Consider the following 13146-nt stretch of genomic DNA (forward strand, 5'->3'; position numbering starts at 1 on the left):
GTGTGTGGAAAGGGGCAGCAGAGGTGGAGACACACGAGTATCTGCTCTTCCAGGCCAGTCAGAGGTGTGTGTGCGTGTGTGTATGTAGGGTCCTTGGGCATGAGAGCCAACCTCTCCCAAATCTCTAGTTTTCTCATCTGTAAAGTGAGGCGTCATAATAGCACTTACCATAATGTTGAGATTATATCTGATAATGCATTACAGTTCACAGTCACATAAAAAGTGTTTAATAAACAGTGTGTCTACTATTTTCAATGGACTGTTATTCATTCACTTTCTTTCTACTTTAACTGATTTTGGGTTCATCTGGTACCTTTGGAAACTTCCTTGGCAATTTACAGAAGTACAGGTGGTCTTACTTCACTTCCAGCTGAAATGGAAGTGCAATTGTTATTTTAACCTTCTAGGAGCTTCCCAGATGGCTCCGTGGTAAAGACTCTGCCTGCCATGCAGGAGACATGAGAGATGCTGGTTCGATCCCTGGGTCGGGAAGATCCCCTGGAGGAGAAATGGCAACCCACTCCAGTATTCTTGCCTGGAGGATCCCATGGATAGAGGAGCCTGGGGGCTAGTCCTTGGGGTCACAAAGAGTCAGACATGACTTAGTGACTGAATAACAACAAGGGATGAAATAGAGAGAGGGGTCTGTGTTTCTGCCCCGGGACATTCTGCCAGCTCCCAACTCGGCTCTGAAACCAGAAGATGCTCAGGAAATGCTTTTCACCTAAACTGGAGCCAATACAATGCTTACTAGGAAATACGCCAAGTGCAGGCACCCCCTCATATACCCTCTGTCTAGCATAAGCCTTCTGGGAGTGGTGTCCCAAGTGGGGTCCCGTTGGTTTGTTCTTAGTTTGGGTTTAAATGGATATTTGTAACCAAGACCTTTAAGTCATGTTCCCTAAATGACATTTCTCTTGTCCCTTAAAAACAGACAGGACCTCCTGATTATGTTACATAGCCCACTCCACCTTATTTTTTCCCACAGTGCCCTTGTCAGAGTGTTGGAGTTGATCATGATGGCTCAAGTTCAATAACCAACCACAGCATTTCCTGTGGTTTCCATTGCATTTCATTACACTGTATTAGAAAAGTATAAGAGGAAATGGTGTTATGTTACCCAAGAGAAAAGCGATGATTTCGGCAAGTTTCTGATAGTGCAGAAGCAATCAACACCAGATCCAAATGCCGCTGAAGATTTTGTCTTAGAGTCCATTCTTCCAAGATGAGTGTGGTCGTTGTTTCTGATATTATTTCCACAGTTCAAAACTCTGTATGGAAGACCAAGTAGATTGATTTCACTGGTAAGAGATATAATTTAGTGCTGTGGCTTGGATAATCTAAAAATATATGCTCCTTGAGCAAGAAGGGCCCTTGGCAGCATCTGTTGCTGGGGCCTGTCTCTAAGAGGCGTCCTACATAGAAGCTGATGGTCCTCACTGCTACCCAGCAGCTCTAGGTGCTGCATAAGTTGAGAATCCTTCTCTGAGCTCTCATCTTCTTTGTAACCACCTTGTGAGGTGGTTGTGTGAGAATTAAATGAGGTAGTTTTGCATAGAAACAATTAACACAGTGCTTGCTGTGAGTGGAGTAGCTGCTCAATATATGGTACCAGCATTACCGATGTCGTCATCATCATCAATATTACCATCGTTATCTTATTTCCGCAACTCCTCTGGAGTCAGGGATCTTAGATTTCTATTGAGTTGTGATTTGGGGTGTCTCAGCTTTCTCACAAGAGAAGCAGCCTATTTCTTATCTGAGCCTCATTCTGTAGTTACTCTGACAGAAAATGTTGCTCAAGTCTTTTCACCTTTCAGGGCCTCTGTTCCCTTTTCTTTGAACTTAGACAATAGATCAGAGATCTGAAGGGCCTAGAATTTCTGCCCTCTCTGTCGGAACACTCTTCTAGTAATTGAAGCTTTGCCAGGTCCATCCTGCATCTTGGACTGCCTTCCTCTAGAGTCCCAGCACTTTGGCGAGGACTCTCCGTGGGGTGGGTGCTGAGAAAACAGTGACCAATGGATATTTTGTGTGTGTGTGTTTTTTCTCATGTCTTATTTCTTTTCCCTTTCATTATTCTGAGGGCTCTGCTGTAGTTCCAATCCCTTCTTATCACACTTAATTTAAAAAATTGTGGAGAACAAAAGTCATTGATCTTGTCTTTGGCCAATGATCCGAACAGGCTGAGAAGGGGGCTGACCTACAGTAAGTTCTGCCATAAATCAAGGCTGATTTGAGAAGATTTCAACAGAATGAACAATTACCATTGCTGACGTTTATTGAGGATTGTGCTAATCTTTGATATGTATTCACTAATTCTTATAACCATCTGAGGGACAGTCTATAGATGAGGAAGTTAAGGTAGAGAAATTCTGTTCCTGCTGAGTGTGAATCTAGTGTGAAGGCTGGAGCTTGGTTTTAACTCCAGCAGCTTGATCCAAGAGTCCTTGTTCTCAACCAGTTGTGAAGCACTTCTGAACAGATTTATCACAATTTTGTAAAGGTACTCCCCTGGGAAAGATGCTTAAAGGGAAGGAGGACCAGGTGAGTGCCTCCATATTACTTTCACCCCAACATTCTGCCAAACCAATGCCATGTTGATATTATCACATGGTTCTGGAATAAAGTAGCCCATGGTGGTAGCTTTGGCACAGTGCTAACTAATCTGCCTGCAAATCCAAGAGACTGGGTTCAATCCCTGGGCCAGGAAGAACAGCTGGAGAAGGGAATGGTAACCCACTCCAGTATTCTTGCCTGGAGAATTCCATGGACAGAGGAGCCTGGCCAGCTACAGTCTATGGGGTTGCAAGGATTTAGACATGACTGAGTGATTGAGCACTCACTGTGAGCTCTATTGGATGGCTTAGACAACAGAAATGTATTGTCTTTCCAGGAGTTCTAAAGGCCAGTAGTCAGGGTTGTTTCCTCCTAAAGGCTGTGAGGGAAGGCTCTGTTCCAGGCTTCACTCCTTGGCTTACAGATGCTCTTTTTCCTGAGTCTTTTCACATTACATTGTTTTCTGTCTTTGTGTGGGTCTATGTCCAACCTTCCCTATTTATAAGGACATCGGCCACATTGGATGAGGGCCCACCCTAATGACCTCACTGTAACTTGATTTCCTCTGTAAAGACCTTATCTCTAAATATGGTCACATTGGGAGGTACCAGAGGTTATGACTCCATCATATCTTTTTTGCAGGAGGACCTAATTCAATGCTGTAACAGCTCCCCTTTGTCATTCTGAAGTAATCAGCAAGGGGGCAATTTACTTTAACAGGAACTCTCCGACAGGCCTTGGAGTCAAATAGAGTAACTTTGTTAATGCCTCATTTGCTACTGTTAATCAATAATCAAATTAGCTGATTTCTAGATTCTCATCTACAAAAGTAAGAAAAAAAGAAGAAAAGGAAGGATTCAGTCAGTGTCTAACCTTAGAACCCTTGACTGTTGATGACATGGAACGAACTCTCAGTGTATCAAACACTATTTAGGAATTAGATATCCCCCAAGAGAATGTATTGTTTTCAAACTGGTTTCCTTAAAGAGTTAATTAGCCTCTCGTAGAGGAGCAGTTTACCTTCAGCACCATTTATTAATGCCTTGGTGATTCCACTTGGAACTGCCCATGTTGGTAAGCAGCGCTCTTAAGAACTTTTTACAATTAACACTATTATCTCCTTTCTTATTTCATTCAAAATAAAGATCAGAATTAGAGAGGAAACCAGGCTATAGGGAATACAAACTTTAAGATGTATTTAATGAAAGAGTAACAGCATCATGATTTAATGAATTCATGTGTTGGTTTAAGGCAGATGCTGAAGAAGTGAAATGCTGACTTCACAGCTGCCTGTTGCCTAAGCCTGGGTCAGATTTACACAGGAAACTGAGTGCTTGTTTTAAAGACTTCTACACTCTTGTTCATTAAAATTAGAATGTGTTGTGGAGGAAAGTGTGTAGAGTCTAGCACTGCTACCTTTGTGTAAAAATGGGTGCAGGGAGGACTCTCTATGTCCATATTTATTTACACATTTCAGGAAGGCCTTGTGAGAAGCTACTAGCTAGGGACTAGAGGCCTGGTGGGAGGAAAACTAGGTTTCCATTATACACACTCTGAATGCTTTCATTTATTTAAACCTCATCCATTGATAAAAGCAAGTGCATGTTTTGGATAACTGCACACACTTCTGGTTGATAAGGTAGGTGGAATTAGGGGAGAGATGGATTGGGAAGTTGGGTTTACCAGATGTAAGCTATTATATAAAGAACCAATAAGCAACAAGGTTCTACAGGGTACCTACAAGGTATACAGAAAATGATATTTTCTATCCTATGATAAGCCATAATGGAAAATAATATTAAATATATATATATATATATATATATATATATATATATATCTCAAATCACTGTTGTGCAGCAGAAACTAATACAACATTGTAAATCAACTATACTTCAATTAAAAAGTTACTAATAAATATATATTCCCCAGGGAATGTCCCTCTTTCTTTTGATTTTCCTACTACAGCTTAGCTCTGCCTCTCTTTCCATCTCTTCCTGAAAGTGGAGTATTTGAACTATTCAAAGGCATGGACATTCCAAGCTCCTTGGAACCTCGAAGAATCCTTCCAGGCTCTGGGCATGGTATGAAGTTCAGCGGAAGTTCATCTTGAGGTCTGTGAGCTCCTCTTTGAGCACGGCACCCCTCCTTTCCCCTTGTCAGAGGCTAAGACAAGCTTTCAAGGCTTGAAGAAACAATACTCCAGACCTTGTGAGAAGCTGGGTGAGAGACATTTGGCCTATGGCTTCCTCAGGCTTTGGAGACTGGGAATTCTTTGCTGTCTCTACTGGTATGTGCTATATCTGAGGAAAGCCCCTTGCCCCAATCACAGATTCTTAGGTTTGCGAGTCTGCAAACGTCAACCAAGTCAGCCACCCCAACCCCCTGTTACTTGAGTCCCTTCTCCAGCATTTGTACGCCAAGGGCTGTCCTTCCTGTGCTCACCCACCAGCTGTGCTTGCCTTCAGGCAAGATTTTACGGGCAAAAAACCACCTCCTTATATGATGCTGAACTTGAATTTCTTGTAACTTTCACCCATGACCCTGGACCTTTCTCTTTGCCATCTGGAAAGGAGTTTAATTCCTGTTTCACAGGGAGCCTCCTTCAGGCGGGTTGTCTTCCCTCAGGCTCTCCTTCCAAGTAAACAACATAAGAGTTTTCAGCTCTGCTCCAGCTCCTACTCGATTTCCTGGCCCCCTTCTTCAGAATATCTGTGGCCACACAAGAGTGGGGTTCAGATCAGTGAAGGCTCAATTTTACCAGCACTCTGAGCAGTTGGGAGGAGACATAGCCATCATCAGCCTTACTCTCTATGTTGTAAATTTAAAGTTTAAACCAAGATTGAAACATCATTTACATTTTTCTTCCTTGTGAGGGATGGTGGAGGAGGGCTTTTACATCATCACATCATTACATCACACTGTTGCCTCATTTTGAGCTGATGTTACATGAAATGCCTCAGTCACTTCCACAACGTGGCTCTGAGTCCCATGCTTGCTTTATTGGAACCACAGCGAGGCCCTCCTTCCTTCCCTTTATCATTTTGTCTTGCTAGTCCATGGTTCGGAGAAGGCAATGGCACCCCACTCCAGTACTCTTGCCTGGAAAATCCTATGGATGGAGGAGCCTAGAAGGCTGCAGTCCATGGGGTCGCTAGGAGTCGGACAGGACTTAGCGACTTCACTTTCACTTTTCACTTTCATGCATTGGAGAAGGAAATGGCAACCCACTCCAGTGTTCTTGCCTGGAGAATCCCAGGGACGGGAGAGCCTGGTGGGCTGCCGTGTATGGGTTCGCACAGAGTCAGACACTACTGAAGCAACTTAGCAGCAGCAGCAGCAGCAGTCCGTGGTTAAAACTCACAGACGCATTCCAGACCCAGATTGTGTTTTATGGTTTTCCTCTGGTGAGCTGACAAACCTCTTCATCTAAGTTGATGGTAAAAGTGCTTCTCTCTGGGGCAGAACTTGGGTCAGATTCTGTTCCCTTTAGAAGGGAAGGCATGCCAGTGGAGGGAGGGGACATGAAGAAGACTTGAGCATTTGGAGAGTTTTTGTTCTTTTTTCCACTTGGATCTTCCTTGCAGCACACAGGCTCTTCACCATGGTGCACAGGCTTATCTAGCTGTGGTACAAGGCACGTGTAATCTTAGTTCCTTCACCCAGGATTAAACCTGCATTCCCTACTCTGGAATTCTTAACCAATGGACCTCCAGAGAAGTCCCTTAGAGAGTTTTCTGACCAGACTCCTTTTTTTCCCCTTACGGTCATAATGAGCACTGGAATTTGTAAAGTGTGGAGATAGATAACTGTATTTCTGCTCGTGAAAACAAGTTGAATTTCTTAGAAGGGTATTAGCAGCAGTGGGTAGAGAGTAAGGAGGAAAATGAGAAGAGCTTACACTTCTCTCAAGGGTTCAAGAACATGGAGAAGGAGCCAGGAGGTTCATTGTCTTATGTTTTCAGTACTCAGAACTTTAGCACTTTTCATTTAGGATGGCTATAGAGTTCCAGAAAAGAAAATTGAAAAAAACATTTTGGGATTAAAGTTCACTGTTAATTTTTCTCTCTCACTCTCTTCTTTTTTTTTTGAAGAGGAAATGTAGGAATTGTTACGGTTAAAAGCGACTTGGACATTAGGATCCTCTTTTGTAAGATGGGTCAGTAAAAGTAACTGTTGTGTAATAGTTGTAAAGATTATGTGAGAAAATGCAGGAAGAGTCCTCTGGGTGAACCCTGACTCATTTGAAAGGCTCCGTGAACACACTATTATTATCATGATGGCTGTGGAAACGTGGCCGTTTTCCCCCCCTCTCCTCTCCACTGATCATTTTTGGCTCAAAAATAATGAAGAACACTCTATTAACTAGAGCTAGTCAACAAGGTAATTAGAGGTGGAGATCTTCCCATTTTTCAGCGGTACTGGAGCAGAAACGGGTCCTACTGGGAATGTTGTTAGTGGAAATTGCTCTGTGAGACAGTCTAAGCTATCTGTTCTGCTCAGCCAAGTCGGAGTGTCCAGCTACATTCCTAGTAATATCTTCAGTGTGTTAGTGGTAGGAAGGCCAAGTGCTTCCTTGGCCCAGCTAAGATCCCCTCATTTCTCTCATTAGTATTTCCAGGGCTAGAGGCAGCCACAGTGACTAGGATCAGTAGGGTCACGGTGTCACTAGTAACACCGACACAGTCCACCCCATTACCCCCAAGTGGTGTTTAGAGGATTATTTCTCTGAATTGTAAAAAATACAGCCATAGGGAAACATGGGATTCACAGGGTCTTACTCTGCTGTTCCTTGTTCCTTTTTCTGATCTTAAAAGCCTAGAGATTCAAAGAGTTGATCTGGGGTCAGGACAGATCATCTAAGGCCTTTATTAAGATTAATGAAAATTATTTACACATAAATATATGAAACAACAACAATAAATAAAATCAACAACAAAAAAGAAAAAAGAGAGAACAAAATACAGTTAGAAGATTTCAAGCACCTGAGGAGTGATGTGCAAGTGCTTTTGTTATTTTACCACAAGTGAGAAAATTTTTTAAATAGAATCTAGGAAAACAAAACAGAGTGTGTATTTATATATGCTGAAAACTATGCATTTCTCTATGCATAGTAATTATTGGCTCGGAGAAGGCAACGGCACCCCACTCCAGTACTCTTGCCTGGAAAATTCCGTGGACAGAGGAGCCTGGTAGGCTGCAGTCCATGGGGTCGCTGAGGGTCGGACATGACTGAGCGACTTCACTTTCACTTTTCACTTTCATGCATTGGAGAAGGAAATGGCAACCCATTCCAGTATTCTTGCCTGGAGAATCCCAAGGACGGGGGAGCCTGGTGGGCTGCCGTCTATGGGGTCACGCAGAGTCAGACACGACTGAAGTGACTCAGCAGCAGCAGCAGTAATTATTGGCTAGGTAATATCATATTAGATTAATTTAATAAAGATTTTGCTTCTGTAGATCCAGTATTGAAGTTTAGAAAACTACTCTGTAAGATGCAATTTCTATATAATTACAGTGGCTCTGAGCGTGAGTTCTGGCATCAGCCTGCCTGGGTTTGAACACTGGCCCACACTTGGGTAAATTGTTCACCTCTCTGTGAGTTCATTTCTCTGTCTCCAAAAAACATACCTCCAAAATATATAAGGAACTATTCCAACCTAATAGCAAAAAGCCAAATAACCTGATTTAAAAAATGGGCAAAAGACTTGAATAGACGTTTCTTTGAAGAAGATATTCAAATGACTAACAGGTACATTAAAAGATGCTTAATATCACTAGTCATCAAATAAGGTGAATTAAAACCATAATGAAGTATCACCTTACTCCTGTTAGGGTCGCTGTTGTCAAGAAGACAAAAGATAAGTGTTGGTGAGGATGTAGAGAAACTGAAATGCTTAAGCATTGTTGATGGGAATGTAATATGGTACAGTTGCTTTGGAAAACACTATGAAGTTTCCTCAAAAAATTAAAAATTATCCAGCAGTCCCACTTCTGGGCATTTAATCGAAAAGGAGTGAAATCAGACTCATGAAGAGATATTTGTACTTCCATGTTTATTGTAACACTGTTTAAAATAGCCAAAATGTGGAGAAACAAATGAAATATTCACCAATAGACGAATGGATTGAAAAAAATGTGGTATATACACACAGTGGAATATTATTCAGCCTTAAAAAAGAAGATAATTCTTCTATATGCCTCAACTTGGATGAACTTAAAAGACATTACACTAAGTGAAATAAGCCAGTCACAGAAGGACAAATATTGCATGTTAATACTTAGATGAGGTATATAAAATAGTCAAACTCATAGAAGCCAGGAGTAGAATGGGGGTTGCCAGGGACTGAAGGGATTGGGCAATGGGAAGCTGTTTTCAACTGGTATAAAATTTCATTTACGCAAGATAATTGAACTCCTGAGATCTGTTGTATAACGTCATGCCTAAGTTTACAGTATTGTATACTTCATTTTTTAAGAGGGTGGATTTTGTGTTGTGTTCTTACCACATTAAAAACAAATGAAAAGCAAAAAAAAAAAAAACAAAAAAAAAACCAACACCAAAAACCTGTATCTAAGAGAGAGTTGTGTGCTTAGTTGCTCAATCATATCCGACTCTTTGAGACTTCATGGACAGGCTCCTCTGTCCATGGGGATTCTCCAGGCAAAAATACTGAAATGGGTTGCCATGCCCTCCTCCAGGGGATCTTCCCAACCCAGGGATTAAACCCAGGTTTCCCACATTGTAGGTGGATTCTTTACCATCTAAGCCACCAGAGAAGCAAACCAGGTAAGGGGAGACCCGGATGGTTAGGGTTAGGTAAAATCATTCATGAAATGTACAAATGCTTTAAGAACCTGACATGCACTCAGGGTTAAATAACCATTATTATATTTTTATTATAGCATTGGGAACCCAGGTTGCTTGGATTACTTGATCCAAGTTACCATCATTAGTTGGGTGGCATCATGCTTAAGTTCTAGTCGCCATAAGTAAGAGGGAAAAACAGACCTAGAGGATTGAGAGTAAATATTTTACTTAGGTGTTTGACTGGCTGGCTTTGGTCAGGGCTTATGCTGTGCAGCTATAGCAGATTGCTTTCCATCTCCAGCTTCTCAAAAGGGGCTGAAATGAAACTGTTCAGGGCAGCTGCTGGTATACAATGTGATAGAATGCTGCGTTGCTTTGCAAGACCTGTTTCAGACTAGGGCATTATTTATTTCCAGGGATGAATCAGGCAAGAGCTGTGATCTGGCTCTTTCCTGGGCAGATGCTATGTGCAAAAAGAGCTTAGAAAGCTTGTTAAACCAGAATCTGCATTAGAACCCTGGTAATTTTAATTCCTCATATAGAAGAATGGATTGACTCATATTTTGTTTTAAGAAGTGAATCACGGAGTTGAAGAATGCCAGCAGTGTATCAGCAGAATTGTCGTATTTTTCAACACGCAAAAACTTTGAAACTGTTGGCCAGTATTATCTTTATAAACGGTGTAGATTAAGTTGTCACAAATAATTCATAAATATTAAAAAAACTTATAATTTTGAAAATGTTTAGCTCTTCCATCCACACTGATGGGACTGAGATGTCTTGTGTTCCTGAGAATTGTTGGGATTAATAAAGTGGAGAAGAGCCTAAATTGATAATTTTTCTTACATGCTCCTGGAAATTTCCCTCATTAAATGTTGGGCTAGATTTCCCACAGAAGTTTCAGAGTTTCTGGGGAGATTTTAAATAGAAAAGGATTCTCTTCAGCCTGGATGACGTGGACATGCCCTGCCTACAGGCAGAAAAATGGACAAAATGATGTCTGATGCTCCCTTTTTCTGTGACCACTGAACCCTAAGTCTCAACTTAGACACAGGCTCCTTCACAGTGTCTCTGGACCAACAGGTCATGAGAAATCTCTATGGCAACAAACCAGCATTAGGGAGTCCCTTGCAGAAATACTCAAAGGCTTGAGGAAGTTACAGGATTTTGTTTGAAAAGACACACTGACAGCACAAGTAATGCAGCTGGTGAGCTTGATCTTAAGTGCTAGACTGCACCTTAGAAGGATTAATACAGGCTTATTTCTGCATGTATTCAAGACATATTTACTGAACACTGGTCTATATGCCAGCAGTCTGCTAGACAAGGGAATAGGAAGATAAGCAAACCAACGTGGGTTCTGATTTCATGAAACTTATACAATTTGATAAGAAAGGCCAATATTACCTAGCTTACCTGTCACACAAATACATAATTACAGAGTGTAAGCTCCCTGAAGTAAATTACAGACTGCGGTGAGAATGTATAAGATGGGAATGTCGTTGGAATGAAAAGATGGCGGTAGGAATTTGGAATTGTATGGGCTTGCCCGAGAAGGGGTTGAGTCTGTAGGATGAAGAAACTAGATGAGCAGGTAAAATGGGAACGTTCTAGGGAGAAGCATGGGCAAAGGTCCTCAGATGGCAAAATGAAGACAGTAGCCTAAAATGAAGGTTCATGAAGTGTGCTGGGACAATGTGGTTTATGTCATGTGTTTTAATCTTAGTCAAAGGGCAGTGGGAACACACTGAAGGGTTTGGGAAAGTGGAAGTGGGGAGAAAAGCAGCAAGATCAGACTTTAATTTGGGGCAATCTGACTGCAGTGAGGAGAAACCGTTGAAGGTACACAGAAGTAAATATGCTGTAGTTGAGGTAAGAGATGATAGACGCTTGGACAAATGGTTGCCCTAGAGGTGAAGAGGAGTAGATGGACCCGAGATCTCCTTAGGAGATAAAATTGATGGTACTTGGTGCGGGACCCAGAAAGAGTTGGTGGGGCAAGGGAGATAGAAACTCCAGGTTTGAATGTATTGTTCACATAGAGCTACATCAGACACAGCTGGATTTTTAGATCAGATTAAGGGGAAGATCTGGAACACTTTCTTGGTCCCTCTAAACTAAGTGGGGAGGGACCTCCCTAGCTTGATGTGGTAGAAGACGATATCTCAATTCATCTTTTTTTTTTTTTTTAATATTTATTTGGCTGTGCCAAGTCTTAGTTGTGGCATGTGAGATCTAGTTCCCTAACCAGGGGTTGAACCCAGGCCCCCTGCATTGGGAGTGCAGAGTCTTAGCCACTGAACCACCAGGGAAGTCCCTCAATTCATCTTGACCAGAGATTCCTGGAGAAGCCCCTCTAAGGTATCCTGAGCAGTGGCCTCAGTCTTCGGTTTACCTTTTTAAAAAAAAAAATTAATTTATTTATTTTAGTTGGAGGCTAATTACTATACAATATTGTAGTGTTTTTTGCCATACATTGACATGAATCAGCCATGGGTGTACATGCATTCCCCATCCTGAACCCCCCTCCCACCTCCTTCCCCATCCCATCCCTCAGGGTCATCCCAGTGCACCAGCCCTGAGCACCCTGTCTCATGCATCGAACCTGGACTGGCGATCTGTTTCACATAGGGTAATGTACATGTTTCAGTGCTATTCTCTCAAATCATCCCACCCTCGCCTTCTCCCACAGAGTCCAAAAGTCTGTTCTTTATATCTGTGTCTCTTTTGCTGTCTCACATATAGGGTCATCATTACCATCTTTCTAAATTCCATATAAATGCATTAATATACTATATTGGTGTTTTTCTTTCTGACTTACTTCACTCTGTATAATAGGCTCCAATTTCATCCACTTCTGGTTTACCTTAAGCTCTGTGAAGAAAGGGACTATGTCTTGTTCCTGACAGTTGGCCAGTGCTTAGCAGAAAGCCCAGCACATATGTCCACCAAAATATTATTGATAAATATATGATATTTTCCCAAGAGCACAGAGACTATAAGAAGCAGTGGCGAGATGGGGAGAAGTCTAGAAACCTATACTTCAGACCTTTGGTGCGGTGACCCTGCCTCCCTCCCAGGTCATGTACTTTTGTTGAGACTATGCCTTTCTACCTCAAATACCCTCATATCCTCATTTAGTTGAAAAAGCTTTAAAAGTTGCTTGGGTGAATATGTTTGGTTTCATTTTGAAGTGATACCATAATTTGGCAGCATTTATTTAAGTATAGCATTTTTTTTTCAGTTGGATGAAACAGGGAGTTATCAATTATAACTACATAGAGAAATGAGTAAAGAACTCAGGTCTATGCAAAACAAGGGAAATAACCATTAGGAAAGTTCAGCACTTCCCAGATAGCTCAGACAGTAAAGAATCTGCCAGAGATTCTTTCAGGAGACTCAGGTTCTATCCCTGGGTCAGGAAGAGCCCCTAGAGAAGGAAATGGCAACCCACTCCAGTACTCTTGCCTGGAAAATTCCATGGACAGAGGAGCCTGGCAGGCTACAGTCCATGGGATCATACAAAGACACATGACTGAGCATGCACGCACGCAAGCTCAACTACACAGTGGAAAGTTCAGCAAGGGAGGTTCTGGAAGATTCTAAAAGTCGGGGCAGCCTTGGGGGCCTGGAAAGTTGGGGAGCAGCAGGCTAGATTTGTTTTATAATATTTATTTACTTGGCTACATCAGGTCTTAGATGTGGGCATGTGGGATCTTTAGCTGTGCCATGTGGGATCCAGTTCCCTGACCAAGGATCAAACCCGGGCTCACCTG

The sequence above is a fragment of the Bos taurus genome, chromosome 2 (genome assembly GCF_002263795.3).
Source record: "Bos taurus isolate L1 Dominette 01449 registration number 42190680 breed Hereford chromosome 2, ARS-UCD2.0, whole genome shotgun sequence".
Lineage (NCBI taxonomy): Eukaryota > Metazoa > Chordata > Mammalia > Artiodactyla > Bovidae > Bos > Bos taurus.